The 17,748-nt window shown below is 48.2% G+C and overlaps 1 protein-coding gene across 1 annotated transcript in view; it reads left to right on the forward strand.

Moving 5' to 3' along the window:
* The first annotated feature begins 674 nt into the window (after window positions 1-674).
* ALPL (alkaline phosphatase, biomineralization associated) overlaps window positions 675-17,748 on the forward strand; it is a 59,081-nt gene continuing 42,007 nt past the window's right edge. The window contains exon 1 of the mRNA XM_082614517.1: window positions 675-811. The gene's annotated coding sequence lies outside the window, so the exon portion shown is untranslated. The remainder of the gene's footprint in view (window positions 812-17,748) is intronic.

Here is a 17,748-nt window from a genome sequence, read left to right on the forward strand (position 1 = left end):
TCCTCAGCCCCTAGCAAAAGAGACAGCCCAAGGGCAGGGGAGAGAGAGACAGGCTAGTGGTCTGGTTGGAGTGGGAAGGAGAGAGGGGACAGTGAGGAGAGTCAGAGACACAGGTGCACAGAGACGGAGAGACAGACTCGTGCACAGAGATGGGTAGAGACAGAGACCCAAATAGAGACAGGTTATCAGACACAGAGGCAGACACACAGAGAGGGGCAGACAAGACAGAGGGCTCCGAGAAAGACAGCCACAAAGAGACACAGAAGGAAGTTGGAGCCAAAGCTAAAGGCAACCCCAAAGAGTCGCGCACAGAGACGGACTCAGAGCCGGAGCTCGCGGAGAGAAAGTTGAGAGAGAGAGACAGACAGAGAGAGAGACAGAGAGAGAGAGAGAGAGAGAGAGAGAGAGAGGAGCGCGGAGCCGGACACAGCAGGAGAACACGGAGACAGCGGCACCCCAGCCCGCCCCAACCGCGCGCGAGACCCGAGCCGAGCCGGGGCGCGGGAAGGGGGAGGGTGCCCCACTCCCCGGCAGGGGGCGCCCTGGCCACGCGGCGGACCGGCGGGCATCGCTCCAGCCGGGGCCGGGGGCGGGGCGGGGGCGGGGAGGGCCGGGGCCCCGGCCGGGGGCGGGGTCGGGAGCACGGGAGGGCTGCCCCGGCCGCGCTCGGGCCCCGCGGTCGCCTTTATAAGCCCGCGGGGGAGGTGGCCCCGGCAGCGTCGCGCTCCCGCCACTCCGCGCCTTCCGTCCCAGCGCACCGACCTCTCGTCACTTGTGCCAGGACAGACCTTCGCCCACGAACTCTGCGCAGGTAAAGACGACGCTGGCTCCAGGCTCCCCGCGGCCCCAGGGATGTGGTCGATTCCCGGCCCCTCCCCCATCCTCCCCTCGCCTGGGGACAGTGGCGAGGTCGGTTATCAGTGGCGGGGCAGGGACCTCCGCGCCCCGACCCCTCCCAAGGCAGCCCACTCGGAACCCCCAGCCACCTGCCCCGCTCCCGTACTCGCGTGCATCCGAGGCTTCCGGCGGGCGCGCTGGGCCGGGCTGGAAATCGGACTTGGCGCTCGCGGAGCCGGCGAGTCAAGGGGACTGCGCTCGTGACCGCTGCTGCAGCCCTGGGGTCTCCTACCTCCCGGGCCGCTGCCCGAGACCCCCACCTTCAGTCTAGGCACCTCCTCCCGGTGCTCCGTGACTGAGCGGCTTCTACGGAATCCCCTTGGTCCGAGATCAAGCGAGTCAGGTTGCCCACCCAGAACTGCCAACCACCTAGTAATCTCTAGGTCTTGCCACAGTAGTCGGGGAGGGGGCTGGTCTGCCTGGGTGGGCTCCAAAGTAGTTTGGGCCAGAGCTGGGAACAGTAGAGGGAGGGAGGCACTTGGGTCCGGGAGCCGCAGGGGGGTGGGAGTGGGGGGAACGGACATCCGGCGTGTTGGAGTCTGTTTGGGAGTCCGGGGTGGGCACAGCAGCCTTAGGGCAAAGCTCCGGAGCCCCGGAAGCTGAGGGAGTTTGCGATCCATCCCTGGGCATGTGCAGGTGAGCGGATAGCTCAGGGTTGGTTCCCATGCCTAGTCTTGATAAGAAAGGGTTAAATGCATGGTAACAATGGTGGGGCGGGAAGCTAAGGAAAGCCCCATCCTTCCCCTACATTGTCCCTTCTGACCCTTTTTCCAAGCGTAATGGGATTGGGGGAGGGGGGCTTTATAAAGGCCTGAGGGTGGAGGGGGAAAACCCTGGAGATCAAAATGGGGCAATTCTCAGGCCAGAAAGGGCCTCTGGGCCCTGGGAAAGAAAGACTCCCCCGGTGGGCCGGGCTTCCCTGGTAAGCAAGGGGTTGGCTCCCGCACCAGCAAAGATGACAGCAACTGTGTATCGAATGCCTACTGTGTGCCAGGCTCCAACACTTCACATGCATCGTCTTGTTTACAAATAGGAAGACTGAGGCCTGGAGAAGTTAAGTAAATATGAAACCAGGATGTGAACCCAGACTCTAAACCCTACAGCCTTAGCTCCCTGCAGCCCATTATATGACCCAAGAGATGAGGGGCTGACCTTTCCTCTTCTGGCCCTGCTGGTGCTCAGTCTTGCCTCCGCCCATGCTCTAGACCTTCCTTCTTCAAATCTTTAGTCCTCCCCACTGTGTTGTTCCCCCCCCGCCACCACCACCTACTCCACTCCCTGCCCCTGCTCTTCTTGACCCTTTGCCTCCTTTTTTCTTCCTGAACTTTATGCCTCTGAACTCCCTAAGCAGAAGAGGCTCCTGGACATGGCTTCCTAACTTCCCAGCCCCTGGAGTAAGACATACTTGAGTGATGGCCCCTGTCTGTATCTGTGACCCCACCTGGAAAATAGGGAGTATGCCTCTCTCATGAGACTATTGTGAGGAATAAAACTGAACTGAGGCCAGAAAGAAAATGCTATCGTCATTTAACAAATACTTATGAATGCACCAAGCCCTGTTCTAGGTGCTGAGAATGCAGCGGTAAATTAAACAGCCTTCTGGACGCTTGTGTAACAAAATGTTTTCAGGCTCTGAAGTTGACACTTTAGAATTGGAGTTAAGCAATTCACAAGGAAGGAGATTAAAATGCAATAACATGGGTAAAACTGATCAGCCAACCTTTGGTTTTCACTAATAGAAAAGGCAACCTAGCTGTGTGACCTGGGACAAATTCTGTTCTCTGTCATGTCCCAGTCTCCTCCTTTAAGCTGAGGAGATCAATAAATAATATGATTAATGTATGCAAGGTGTTTAGCTGGTGTCTGTGCCTAAGAAAATATTGTCTATAATCAGCTCTAATCTCAGCAGAAAATGCAACCCTGAGACTGGGCATAGGGTTATGTCGCTGCCCCTAAACCCTAGAAACCTGTCACCCACCGCCTAGGCCCTGTCCTTTCCCTGATGGGTTGTGCTGTAGAGTGGCACGGCGTCTTCCTTGCCCACACTCAGGTGCCACCTCCTGTCATCCTAAACTCAGCCTTGGCCAGGAGCCTGGAGGTCCTTGCTGGGAACAGGCCTGGGGCTGTTATCTCCACAGTGCCTTCTGCCTCTGTGTGTCCCAGCTTTGAAATGAGGTGAAACCATACTCAAGCCCTGCCTGTCCCATGGCTTACATACCCAACATTCCCTGCAGACTAGAAATCAGTCCTGGAGAAGGGAAGTGACTTGTTCAAGGACACACAGATGCTACCTGGGGAGCTGGGGCTGGAGCCCTGGTGATCAACTCTAGCAATCTTCACGTGTACCCATCTTTGGGGATGAGGCCTCTTAATCCAGGGGTAGGATCCTGTGACATAGCTCGGAGTTCTCACCTTGAGTTATTAATACAAAACTCGGAGCTTGAAGAGAACATTACGGGGAGAGTGAGCAAGCTGAGCTGAGAACCAGCACTCAGAAATCTCTGTATGGCCACAGGAATGCAGACTCAACTTTCCAGTGCTACGTCGTCGTCCTCATCCTCAGCAGGGTGGAGCTACGCTGTGCGGTGTGTTTTTTTGTTTTGTTTTTAGAGATGTCCTCACTTTTAGAGGGCAGCTGTGGGCAGTAGATTGGAGGTTCATTCCCAGCACTGCTGTGTGACCCTAGACAAGTTTATTTCCCTCTCTGAGCCTCAGGTAAGGAAATCATCTGTAATATGGGTTAATAATATGTACTTTGCAGAGTTGATGTGTGGGGCCAGCAAAATCATAAATGGTTTTTCACCATTGAATGGCTCAGCTGCGGCTGACCCACTGTTGGAGATTGTTGTTGAGAAGTTAATATTTCCTATGGGACAGTTTCTTTGCCACTACCAGGTGATCCATAAGGGCCAGAGGGAAGGCCCTATGTAGGTTACAAAGGCCTAGACAGGAGAGAAAGTGCTGGCTTTGGGATCAGCATCTTGGGTTCCAATCCCTAGCTGTGTGACCTGAGGCAAGTCACTTGGCCTCTCTGAGTCCTGGCTTCATAGTAGGCCCCCAGCAACTCTTCTCTGATGCTCAGTGTCCAAAGAACATTCAAGAGTAGTCTCCATATTTTTCCACCCCCCTCATACCACCCCCCAACATTTACTAATTACTCCCAGAAAAATGACATGCTTAAAGTTTTCCATGCTGAAATTCTCAACCTCACAGTGGCATGAAATCAATTGTTTGCATTTAATTTGACTTCTCAAATTAAGGGGTAAAATTTGAGATGAGGGTAGGGGGTGGTGGGGGAGGAGATGAGGAAAATGAAGTTAAACCAGATGTGTTTTTGTTTAACTGTCTGATGGTGGTTAAACTGCCTGGGTATTAACATCGTTCTTTCTGAATTCCAGTAACCAGGAGTCAAGTTTCACTTAAAATTGTAGTGTTCCTTCCTGGCTACCGTGGACTTGCCATCCCCATTATTATTATTATTACTATTTTATATTCATCTGAGGCCACAAAGTACTGGCCAGAGAAGAGACCTCATAGATTCCTCAGAGCTGGAAAGCATTTAAAGGCTGCCTCTGTCAACCAGCTGCTTTGCAGACCAGGGAGACTGAGGTCCAGAGAGGGGATCGGCTTGTCCAGGGTCACCCATGACTGTCCTAAAAGTAACCACTATCTTGATTTTGGTGTGTATCATTTCCATAGCATATCCTTAATATATCCATTTTTTAAAAAGAAAGAATTGTTGAAGGAAGAATACAGATGGTATGAGTTGGTAGAAAAAGATCTGCAACTCAGAGCAGAGTTTAAGCCCTTGAACTGTTGATATACTACCTGTGTGACCTTGGGCAAGTCCCTTTCCCCTTCTGTGCCTCAGTGTCCTCATCTGTAAGCCAAGTTGCCTGAAGAGCAAGAGTTGGGGGGTTGGGACATCCCTAAGACTTGGAATGGGTCTGATTTAATTTGAGTTGGTCCTCAAACATTTGTGACTTAGGTTATGGCAGGTCAGTCACAAACTGCCCTCCTGAGGCAGAAAAGGGTGGGGGTGGGAGCATTGTTGACTCCTGCAGTGATTTTTAAAAAACTTTATTGAAATATAGTTGATTTACAATGTTGTGTTCGTTTCAGGTGTACAGCAAAATGATTCAGTTATACATATACGTATATTCATTCTTTTTTAGATTCTTTTCTCATATAGGTTATCACAGAATATTGGGTAGAGTTCCCTATGCTATGCAGTAGGTCCCCGTCGGTCATCTATCTTATATATAGTAGTGTGCATGTGTTAATCCCAAGCTCCTGGTTTATCCCTCCCTGCCACGTTTCCCCTTTGGTAACCATAAGCTTGTTTTCGATGTCTATAAGTCTCCTGCAGTGATTTTAAAACTTTGATTTCATTGCTGGTGATTGCATTTTACATAAAAATGAGGGTTTCTGGCTTCTCTCAAAAGATCAAAAGATGTGGTCACTCTGGGCTGCATCCCTGCCTGGCCACCATGACTGGAGCTGATTAGCAGCTGCTCCATCCACTTGACCGCAGTGCCCACTGTGCCCTGCTCTCGCACCCAGCCCATTTGCTTCATTGCTATTCCCTGCCTGCCTTCTGAGTTTGCAGTTTCTGGGCTAGGTGCATGAGGATTGGGCCAGCCCTCAGGAGGCTCAGGTTAGGAATGTGGGACACATAGACACCAATCCCTCTTCCGGGGCCTGGCAGCATCTCTGAAACATGTCAGCCAGGAGGAGGGAGCTTGCTTTCTGCTTTTCTGGTCCCAGGAAGAGGTTAAGGGCTCTAGAGTTTGGGGGCTAACAGAGCATCAGCCTGTCAGTGCTTAGGAAGCTGGGCCCGGGGCCCACCCCCTTGGGGACAGGCAACCTGGGGTGCTTCAGACTAGAGATTATGCAGCCCCCTGAGGGGAGGGACTCCCTTGACACCTGCCACTTCACCTAATGCTCCCAGTACCCCTGTGCATTGGTGTCACTTCGCAGACAGGAAACACCGTCTTGCACTCTGAACCCACAGCTCTCTGTTCTTCCCCCTTTTCTGGGGGCCAAGGCCTGGTGATTGATGACAGGCCATAGCCCAGCTGTAGCACAGATCTCCAAATCGCCGTGTCTGAGCTCAAGGGCAGTGTAGGAGGCCATGAAACCTCATGGTTAAAGCTCACGGTGAAGGCTCTGGAGGCAGCTGCCTAGCATGAGATCCTAGAAGGTCTCCACAAGCAAACTGCTCTGCGGGGTACAAGATGAATAAGGGGGAGCCCTGATTCCTGACAGAGCCACAGGGCCCCTGGTCCCTGCAGCTGCAGAGGAGTTCTAGGAATGACCTTGTGTGGGAAGTAGCATTTTGTGAGCACCCGCTGGGCACCAGGCACTTTCCACATCATCTTGAACCTCACCTACCCCTCACTCCCTGCCATTTTGCAGTTGAGGCTCAAGGGATGGACTCCTTGGGTCCCATTACAGATGAGGAAACTGAGGCACAAAATCACTCAGCCTGGAAAGTGGGAAATAGACACACTCACACTCATACACACTCATCCCCTACCATTGCCAATCTGTCCACTCAAGGATGCTTCCTTCTTTGTGACATGAAAGACACACCCTATTTTCCTAGAAGAGTCTGGTTCCTTATTTTGAAATGATCATATCTCGTAATTCATATTTCAGCTTCAGTTAGCCTATCAGGATATCAGAGATAAACAAGTTCCTCTCAAAAGCTCATTTGAGCCTTGCCTTAATCACCTGAGTAATTATTGTGAAAATGCTGTGAGTTTTCAATTTTCCCCTTGACCTCATCCTTCCAACTAACATTTAAGGTCTTACTCTGTGTCAGGAACTGAGCAAATCACTTTTAATGACCTTATTATATTTAACTTGTTATCCTCTCCATTTTATAGAGACGAAAACTAAAGCTCAGAGAAGTTGAGTAACTTTCTCAAGGTCACACAGCTAGAAAGAGGCGATGAGACCCAAATTCAGGTCTCATGCCTTCCTGCCCAATCAGATTAGCATCTGGATTCTATTTTTTTGTCTGGATACAAGCCCTCAGGGCACCTTGCTGTATATATTTGTTTTCAGTGGAACCATCTGTCTCTAGGGTTTGCAAAGTCATGTGGGAGGTCTCAGAGGGAGGGGACCAAGCACAGGCACACTCCTGGTTGGACAGCAGCTTCTGTTCTCCCAGACAATGGGTTTTGGCCTGGACACCTCCTCTTCTAGTCAAGAGGAAGGAAATGACAGTCCTAGCAGGAAGCATCCTCAGAAAGCCAGAGGAGCCTGAGTTTGAATCCCAGCCCTGCCATTTCAAGCTGTGTGACCTTGGACACGTCCCTTTCCCTCTTGGCTTTCAGTTACCCTGCCTGACAACTATGGCTTGTTTGAGGGAGGCAAGGTTAGGACTTTTCTAGTTCACGTGTGGCAAATAGTTGGCATGCATGCTGTCACCCTCTTGTCCTATACATGTCAGACATGACTAATCAGCCACTGCTCTCTTTCCTTCTAAACCTTAAGTTCCTTCTAAATGCAGTCCTCCAGGCAGCCATTATCCACTCATTAGAATTGGCACACAAGATGGAAAGACATTCCGGAACCAAATTAGACTTAGGCATTGTGTGAACAGGGGCAGAGAAGGGACAGGCCCAGGGTGGTGCCCAGGTCGGTGTCACTGTGGTCCTCTGTCTTCTTTTCCTGGTCTGGGAAATCAGGAGGACTCCTGAGCTAGACTGTGCCAGAACTCACCTCTGGTGTAGGGTGCAGACCTTCCATGGAGCTGTGTCCCTGGTTCACTCCTCAAGGAAGGGTGGGGAATGGTTTCTGGGGCTGGTCACAACTCAGGCTTAAAGTAAAAAGGAGAAGGAAGAGGCTGGTTTCAGATTGTCCTGGAAAGAGTTCCGCTTACCCCTTCCCCCACCCTCCATAATAATATCCATAGTAGTAGTAATAAGAGTTATTAACATCTGCTGAATATTTGTTATGCACCAAGCCACTCTACTAAATGCTTTATATACATTCATGCTTTTAATCCTTATAACAGCCCATTTTTCAAGTGAGGGAAATAACTTGAAGGTGAAATAATTTACCCAAGTTTCCTCAGCTGGTGAACCAGCGGAGTTGCTGAGATTGGAATTTTCACATCCGTCCAGCCCTGAAGCTGGCTCCCCTCCCTGGCTCAGTTTCCACACTGGCTCTTCCTCACTCACCATCATCACCTCTCATTTGTGACCCTGACCTTCCTTCACCTGTGGAAAGCACTCTTCCGCATGCAGAGCCTTCCATGTACACATGGGAGTAGCACAGCAAATGGCATCTCCATGTTGCAGGTTAGAAAACTGGGCCTGGGATCACACGGTGAGGAAATGGTTATCCCTGGGCCCTGGATTGGCCAGGGGAGCCTGGGTTGGGGGATGGGAACATGGGAGTGTTGCAGCTGAGGTGGGGTTGAGTTGCTGGCCCCCCATCCTGGATGAACCAAAACTAGTTCCTGTTTTAATCAGCCATGGGACCGTAGATGAGTCACTTTAATACTCATTTAATAGTCACTTTAATACTGGATACTGCCAGCCTCAGTATCCAGGCTCTTATACTTTTCCTTTTTTTTTTTTTTTTTTTTTTTGCGGTATGTGGGCCTCTCACTGTTGTGGCCTCTCCCGTTGCAGAGCACAGGCTCCGGATGCTCAGGCTCAGTGGCCATGGCTCACGGGCCCAGCTGCTCCGCGGCATGCGGGATCCTCCCGGACCGGGGCACGAACCCGTGTCCCCTGCATCGGCAGGTGGACTCTGAACCACTGCGGCACCAGGGAAGCCCATACTTTTCCATTTTTAAAGCTCTTTCTTACTCATGAACTCACTGAATCCTTGAAACAGCCCAATAAAGTATTATCTTCATTTTGCAAAATGGAAACAGGCTCAGGTCAAGTCGATGGCAGAACCAGCCCTCAAACTCAGGTCAGGATCCCAGGCTAAAGATCTTTGCCCAGATGTGTCCCCCAACCTGTCCCATCTTTGCCTTTGCACCTGCTGTCCCCTCCCCTGCAGTGTCCTCCCTGCCTATGTTGCCAGTTGGCATCACGGCTGCTTTTCTAGATCTTGCTTGGAAATCTTCAGCCCTTTGTCATCTGATCATCCAGGTAGCGTCTGGCTCTGTGTGAGTTTCTGGAGGGCAGGAACCCCATCTGAGTCATTCGTGAATCCCAGTGTCTAACAAGGTACCCGCATTCAGCAAGTGTCCAATGACGTTAACGTAACGAAAGGCTGCCCCGCCTGGCAGGGGTTTCCACAGCCCAGCTGGGCTTGGTTCCCATGGGGAAATCTGGAAAGGCTGTCCCGCTGGGTTTAATGCCTGAGCCACTCCAGGCTAAGCCTGGCTGCCCTTCCCACATCTGCATTGGTGTCTTCTTCTCTCCATCAGTGACATCAACTCATGAATGATTGGTTAATGATGGACAGCAGGACAATCCAGTCTCCCTATTGGTGGCTCAGACCCTTAGTCAGGTCTGAGTTTCCCCAGCGTCCTACCTCTGACCAACCTTCTTGTTCACAGATGGACCCTCAGTGCCAAATAACCTTAATTTCTTTAAAAATAGTAACAGCCATCATTTGCTGAATCTATATAACATGCATCCTGGTGCATAGTACGCACTTAATACATATATGGTGAATGGGTGAGTGAATACTTGCAGGAAATAACATCTCTTAGGAACTAAGACCTTGTATGACCTCCGTGCCTGTTTCCTCCTCTGTCCCTGAGAGGTACTCGGAGAAGTGATTGATACATATATATCAATAGATGTTTGTTTTAAATATGTCATGGGGGCTTCCCTGGTGGCGCAATGGTTGAGAGTCCGCCTGCCGATGCAGGGGACACGGGTTCGTGCCCTGGTCCGGGAGGATCCCACATGCCGCGGAGCAGCTGGGCCTGTGAGCCGTGGCCGCTGAGCCTGCGCGTCCGGAGCCTGTGCTCCGCAGCGGGAGAGGCCACAAGGGTGAGAGGCCTGCGTACCGCCAAAAACAAACAAAAAAAAGTCATGGACCAGGCTCTGTTTTAAGTGCTTCACTTATATTTATTCATTTATCCTCACAACTGAGCCCCAGAGAGTCTAAGTAATGTCTCCTAGGTCACACAATTGGTACCAAGTGCAAATATTTTCATACCTTCCAGGGCACATGTATTCCAAGTAATCTAATGTGGTGACCACTTTCCCCCAACCTCTTTCCATAGCACAGAAGCCCCTGCCCCAGAGCCTGTGGTCATAAGTAGTAGGTGAGTCCAGTGGTAGTTTTGCCCCCTGACTAGGAAACATCTCCATGGATGTAAAATGCTTAACACAGTGCCGAGCACATAGTAGGTCTTGTGATCATCATCCATGTAACAGGCGTGGATCCTGCCCTGTATAGAAGCCCACAGGAGGGAGACCTGAGTCTGCTGGAGAAAGCCAGGAGATCCTTCACGGAAGAAATTAAAGCAGTCTTGAATGACTATAACAGCATCAGCTCATACCTCCTGAGGAGCAGACACTGCCCCAAGTGTGTTAGATGTAGGAACTCATCAGCCCTGGGAGGTAGCACCATAATTAATCATCCCCACCCCAAGGACGAGGAAACAGAGAAATGAACTCACTTGCCCGGGAAATGGTTAGTAGCTGGCAGGCCGGCATGTAAATCCCAGCCATCAGGCTATGGAGTCTGGCCATACTGCCTCCTGTTGTAAGGAAAGGCTCATCGAAATTTCCTGCTGGGCAGTTCCTCTCGCCTCTGCTCAGGGCTGGCTGTTGGCAGGCAGGCCTGTGTGAGTGTACACGCTGATATTACATGATCCTTGGAGTGGAGGAGAGTTTCCCCACCTCCTGGGCAGCCTTCCCCACATCACACCCTGAGGCTGGGCCCAGACGGAGGTTTTCAGGAAAGGAAACCAGCCTATCACCTTACTGCTGCCTGGGGCAACCCCTGCACCTGTCAGCTCCCTAATTCCCTGGCACTGCTCAGAGCTGACAGCAACAGGGACTAACAGCCCTCCCGATGGGGAAGATTCGTGACAGTTCTGAGGGAGGTACTACTGTGGTCTATAATACACAGAGGCAGAAACAAGACTCAGTGTAGTTAAGTAACTTGCCCAGGGTTTCGGAGCTGATGGGTGGAGGAGCTGGGATTTGAACCCAGAGTCTGGGGGCTTTCCCCTCTGCCTTTCAGTCTACTCTGAGCTGACTGGTTTTGCCTCTGGTGAGGGAAAAATTGTCTGTCTTGGGGATGTCTGGTCCAGAGACTTAGGCTTGCCTCCAAACAATCTTAATTTGTTTAATAATATTAAGAGTTGTCATTTGCTGAATCCCCATGTATGGCCTGCTAAGTAAGTGTTTTACACACCCTTTTTCATTTGGTCCTCTTAAACTTCCCACGGAGTAGGTACTCCAATCCCAGCTTTTACAGGTGAAAAGGAGAAGCATGGGAAAGGGAAGGGACTTGCCCAAGGTCATGTAGCTCATAAGTGGTTAAGCCAGAATTGGAACCTGGGCAGCCTGGCTCCAGAGTGTGGGCCCGGAGTCACTTAATAAATATTAGATAAATCTCTACAGGCCATATGTATAAACTCTTCTTGCACCTGATGGTTCTTCCAGAGCCTGACTCAGGGAGGGGGTGCAAGGCAGGAGTTGAGCAAATGGCAGGAATAGGCTGCGGGACACTCCCTGGCCCCCTGAGCCAAGGATGCAGAGTTTATCTACCCCTTGTATGATCCTGGTTGAAGGGAGGAGTGGACAGGGGTGGGGAGCACAGGGGGGCAGTCCCGGTGTCTCCAGAACCAGGGTCAGAAGGAGGCCAGAGTAATTAGCCTGGCTGAAGCTACTGCTAACTGAGAATCCTCAGTGGGGGACTGGCCCCAGCTTCAGTCCAGGGCTCTGGCCTTGGACCTGACCCTCCTGGAGTTCCATCTCAGGCTTCCAGAGTCTTCCTGGGGTGGCAAATCTCAGAACACTGGTTTGTGTGAGAACTTTGCTCTGCAGTTTCCCCCTTCGACACCCAAGTCCCTGGACTGGCCTGCCTGCCCCACTTTGTCCTTTTGGAGGAAGCAGATCCTTTCCTCTTGAGTGGCTACTTGATTGGAATAATCAAGTATTTCCCCACTGGCCCCTGGCCAGGCAGAGCTCACTTGGCAAGGCCTCTCACTGGGGCTCTGAGGAAGGCCTGCCAGCCTCCCCATCCTGTGGCATGCTCTGATCAGCGAGGCTGAGATGCACAGAAAACCCCGTCCCATTGGCTTTGCTGAGCAGGCCCCAGATGGTTCCTGTGGCAGAGGCAGGGCTTTGTTCCCTCACTGTCTGAAGTGACTACTGTTGGGGGAAGGAGGGGCTGTCCCCACTTCAGAAAATTCACGCTGGAGTGGCCTTTCTTGTCAGGTCACCTGGGTATCACCTCTTGGCGCCTGTCAGGCTGGAAAAAGGAGGAAGCAGAGTCAGGAAGGGGGAAAGATGGGTACAGAACATTCATTCATTCATTCAACAAACATTTCCTTAGCCCAACTGCCTGCTAAGCCCAAGGCTAGCTGCTGGAATTCGCAGACCAATCTGGTCTAGATTTTCCTTCAAAGATCAACCAGTGTGTGCAGGAGACGGTCATGTAAACAGACACATTCAGACACACTCACCAGGTGGTGTAGGGTGAAGGAAAGGTTAAGAGCTGTGGGACCAGAGGAACCACCTAACCAAGCCTCGGGCAGAACAACCACAAAGAATTTCTGCGGGAGGCAGCGTCATTCTTTTTTTTTTTCCTCTCTCTTTCCAACAAATACTGAGCATCTTCTGCAGGCAGGTGTGGCTCTGGGTGCTGGGGATACAGGAGCTCCTCTGTAATGCAAAAGACAGACCATAAAATAAAATTGGGTTAATTTCAGCCAGTGATGAGCAGGGTTGTGAAATAGTGAGGGACTGGGGTGCGGGAGGGGCTCAGAGGAGGTGGCCTTTAACCCGAAGAATGAGGAGTGATCCAAGCAAAGACCTTGGGGATGAGTGTTCCAGGCAGGGGAACAGGCCGTGCAAAAACCCTGAGGGAAGAGAACAGGGCACAGAAGGTCTGAGTGGTGAGCGGAGGGGGCCAGGAGGTGATGTCAGAAGGTGGGCTGGACCCAAAGCTTGCAGACCTCAGACCGACTCTGGGAGAATCAGCAGGGCCTGCCAGGAGAAGTAAGGTAAGGGTGACCTGTTTGTTGGCTGGCCCCTTAAATGGTTGTTTAAGCAGGAATGGCCTTTGGGGTTTGCCACTCCAGCCCTCTCCAGGCACAGAGAGGGAAAGTGAGCCTCCCAGGTCGTGAAGGGAGGTGGTAGGACTGTATCTGGGTCCCCTAGCCACCAACCAGTTTCTCTCCAATATGCCCACACAGCCCCTCTGAATTAAGGCAAACACTTATTAAGCACTTACTGTTTGCCAAGAAAGTTACATATCTTGCCTACTTTGACAGGAGGAGGTGACCTGGGTTCCAGATGATTGACCCTGGCCGAGTGACTGAACCTCAGTTTACTCATAAAATGGGGACAGTAATGGTTTCCAGCTCATAAAACTGTTGAGGATTCAATGAGATATGAAGAAGCATGTTGAACAGTTTCTATAGTGCTTGGCAAAATGTGAATATTTACTGAGCATTTTTGTTTTCATTTAAGTTGTTTTATGGACCCTGGGATCTTTCAGTAGATTAATCATGATCCTTGTTCAAGCACATTTATCACTGGTTCATAATGGCCCTCTTGTATATTTTATTATTTTTATTTATTTATTTTTTTGGCCGCACTGCGTGACATGTGGGATCTTAGTTCCTCTACCAGGGATCGAACCCATGTCCCCTGCAGTGGGAGCGTGGAGTCTTAACCACTGGACTGCCAGGGAAGTCCCTATTTTATTATTAAAAATAAATCTTAAATGCCTATGAGCCATCATCCAATACCTTACATCTTCCTCTGGGTTCCTCCACCTGTCTCCTACCCACCTTTCTTCAAGTGGGGTGACCACTCTCCTGAGTCTGGGCTTTCTCATTCCCTTGCCTTTTTGTGTGTGTGTGTGTGGTACGCGGGCCTCTCACTGTTGCAGCCTCTCCTGTTGCGGAGCACAGGCTCCGGACGCGCAGGCTCAGCGGCCATGGCTCACAGGCCCAGCCACTCCGCGGCATGTGGGATCTTCCCTACGATCCCGTGTCCCCTGCATCGGCAGGCGGACTCTCAACCACTGTGCCACCAAGGAAGCCCTCCCTTGCCTTTTAAAATTATTATTTTAAAATTTTGATTAATACTTTATTAGTATTATTATCACACACAGATATACGTGTTATACATATGAAGTTTCTCATTCCCTTTGCCTTTTTTTGATTAGTATTTAAAATCATATATATGTGTGTGTTATATACATTATGTAAAAATATATTTTTTTACTTTATGAAAGTATCATGCTTTACATAATCTCCTGGGACTTGCTTTTTTTCACTCAATCTTACATTGCCGAGATTGATCCAATGGTTGCATGTAGCTGTAATTCTTTTTTTAAACTACAGTATAATATTCCACTGAGCATTCCATAATTTTTTTTTTTTTGGCCATGCTGCCCTGTTTGTGGGATCTTAGTTTCCCGACTAGGGATTGAACCTGGGGCCTTGGCAGTGAAAGCGCCAAGTCCTAACCACTGGACCTCAAGGGAATTCCCACCACAGTTTTTATTTAGTCAATTGCTTGCTGATGGCATTTGGGTTGTTTTCAGGTTTTTGCTAGTGTAGAAAAAGCACTATGAGTATTCATGTATATGCTTGCTAATGCATATATATAGAAATTTTCTCTCGATATATAACTAGGAGTGGAATTGTGGGGTCATAGGGTATATGAATATTTGTTCAGTATCACAAGATAAGAGCAAACTGTTTTCCAAAATGATTTTATCAGCTTATACTCCCACCAGTAACATATAAGAGACCCTGGGGCTTCCCTGGTGGCGCAGTGGTTGAGAGTCCACCTGCCGATGCAGGGGACATGGGTTCATGCCCTGGTCCGGGAGGATCCCACATGCCGCGGAGCGGCTGGGCCCGTGAGCCATGGCCGCTGAGCCTGCGCGTCCGGAGCCTGTTCTCCGCAACGGGAGAGGCCGCAACAGTGAGAGGCCCGCGTACCGCAAAAAAAAAAAAAAAAAAGAGAGATCCTGTTCTACATCTTCCATAAGTGTTGTCAGACTTCTTATTTTTTCCAACCAAACAAGTATAACGATTTCTCATTGTAGATTTGATTTACATATCCCTGATTGCCAATGAGGTTGAAGAAGTGTGTATAAATGTGTGTGTGTGAGATGTCTTTTGCCCATATTTTTCTTTCTTATTTTTTAAATATTTATTTATTTATTTATTTTTGGCTGTGTTGGGTCCCAGCTGCAGTGCGCCAGCTCCTCCTTGAGGCGTGCAGACTCCTCTCTAGTTGAGGCATGCAGGCTTAGTTGCTCCGAAGCATGTGGGATCTTAGTTCCCTGACCAGGGATCGAACCCGTGTCCCCTGCACTGGAAGGCGGATTCCCAACCACTGGACCACCAGGGAAGTCCCTTGCCCATTTTTCTATTTGTCTTTTTTTTTGTTCTTTTCTTATTGGTTTGTAATAGTCCTTCCTTCCTCCCTCCCTCCCTCCCTCTCCTCCTTCCCTCCCTTCCTTCCTTCCTTCCCCCACTGTGTGGTTTGCAGGATCTCAGTTCCCTGACCAAGGATTGGACCCAGACCACGGCTGTGAAAGCCTGGAATCCTAACCACTAGGCCACCAGGGAACTCCCTTGTAATAGTTCTTTATATTTCTGAGTCTACTGATGTTTTGGAAACTGAAATTCTAAAATTTAATAGAGTCTAATCTAGCACTGTTTTATTTAATATTTAGTGCTTTTTGGATCTTATTTAAGAAAGTGTGCCTTAACTCCAAGATCAGAAAGCTGTCACCTACAGTTTCTACTAAATGTTTCAAAGTTTTGTTTTTCACATTTAAGACCTTGATCCATGTTCAGTTGATTTTGTGTATAGTGTAGGATAAGGATCCAATTCAACTTTTTTCCCATCTGGGTACCCATTTTTTCTTATGTTTTCCAGTTCTCTTTGTAGCTGATGTACAAAAATGCAATAGGCTTTTTTGCATTTGATCTTATCAAGCTAATTTGCTAAACTCTATTTCCAATTATTTGTCTGTAGATTCTATGCAGGCAGTTACAAGTAATGATAGTTTCCTTTTGTATTTTTAGATCTTTATGCTTTTAACTTTTCTTCTCATCTTATTACACTGTCTAGGACTACCAGTACAATCTTAAACATTTAAAAGGTGGTATTAGATATCTTTGTCTTGTTCTTTATTTTAGAGATAATGTTCTAATGTTTCCCCATTTAATATATATGTATTGCAGATTTTTTATAAATTGCTTTTTTTAGGTTAAGGAAGCTTTCTTCTATTCATAACTTACCGAGAGCTTTTTAAAAATAATAATTTGTGTTGAATTAATTTGCATTAAATGCTTTCAGAAAGTATCTTGAGATGATTATATGGTTTTTCTCCTTTAATCTGTTAATGTAGTTAAAATTACATATTTGATCTTCTAATATTAAACCATCCTTGCAGTCCTAAGATAAGTCTAACTTGTATATTGCTTATTTTCTTATATCTTGTTTAGAATTATTTTATCAGTTTTCATGAATAAAATGGGTCTGTGATTTTCATTTTTTATGTTGTGCTTTTCTGGCTTTGGTATTGCAATAATAATGGCCTCACAGAAGTAGATGGTAATATTTCCTCTTTTACTGTTTTCTGGAAAAGTCTGGGTAAAATTGAGATAGTTTGCTTCTTGAAGTCTGATAGAGCTCACCTGTAAAATCACCTTGGCCTGTTTTCTTTGTGGAAAGATTTTAACTACTGTTTCAATTTTTAAATTTAGTTTCCTTTTTCTTCTTGAGTCAGTTTTAGTATGTTATGTATGTATTTTTAGAAATGTATGCATTTAATCTGCATTTTCATATTTATCAGTGCAAGATTGCTTATAGCATTTTCTTATTGTATTCCTCTTTTCCGTAATAATTGTGTATTATCTCTTTCTCCCTCTGTTTTTTTTTTTTTTTTTTTTTTTTTGCGGTACACGGGCCTCTCCCTGTTGTGCCCTCTCCCGTTGCGAAGCACAGGCTCCGGACACGCAGGCTCAGTGGCCATGGCTCACGGGCCCAGCCGCTCCACAGCATGTGGGATCTTCCCAGACCGGGTCACGAACCCATGTCCCCTGCACTGGCAGGCGGACTCTCAACCACTGCGCCACCAGGGAAGGCCTCCCTCTGTTTATTTTTTAAAATTAATCTTGCCTCAAGTTTATTGACTTTTTTAAAGGACCAACTTGTGGCTGTGATCTTCTCAGTTTAATCTTTGTTTTCTGTTTTGTTGATTTCTGCTCTTTGTAATCTCCTTTTATTTTCTTCAAGTTTCTGTTTTTTCTAATTTCCTAAATTGGAAGCTTAGCTCGTTAATTTTTAGACTTTCTTTGCTGCATTGCGGTTTTTGATATATAGTGTTTTATTATCGTTCAGTTCTAAGTGGTGTTTAATTTCTACTATGACATTTCTTTGATCTATGAGTTATTTAGGGATTTTTTAATCTCTAAGTTTATGGAAAATTGTTCTTTTAAAAACTAACTTCAAACTTAATGGTCAGAAAATGTGGACTATGTGAAGACCTGTTATTTAAAATGTGAGACTTGTTTTGTGGTCTGGTATGTGATTAATTTTTAAAATGTTTTGAGTGTTCCTGAAAAGTATGTGTGTGTATCCTACTTTTTAATTTCAATTTATCTTGCTTTTTCTGTTTCATTTTAATATTTTATTACTTTAAAAGAAT

This window comes from Mesoplodon mirus (genome assembly GCF_964341445.2).
Source record: "Mesoplodon mirus genome assembly, chromosome: 3".
In the NCBI taxonomy this organism is placed as follows: Eukaryota; Metazoa; Chordata; class Mammalia; order Artiodactyla; family Ziphiidae; genus Mesoplodon; species Mesoplodon mirus.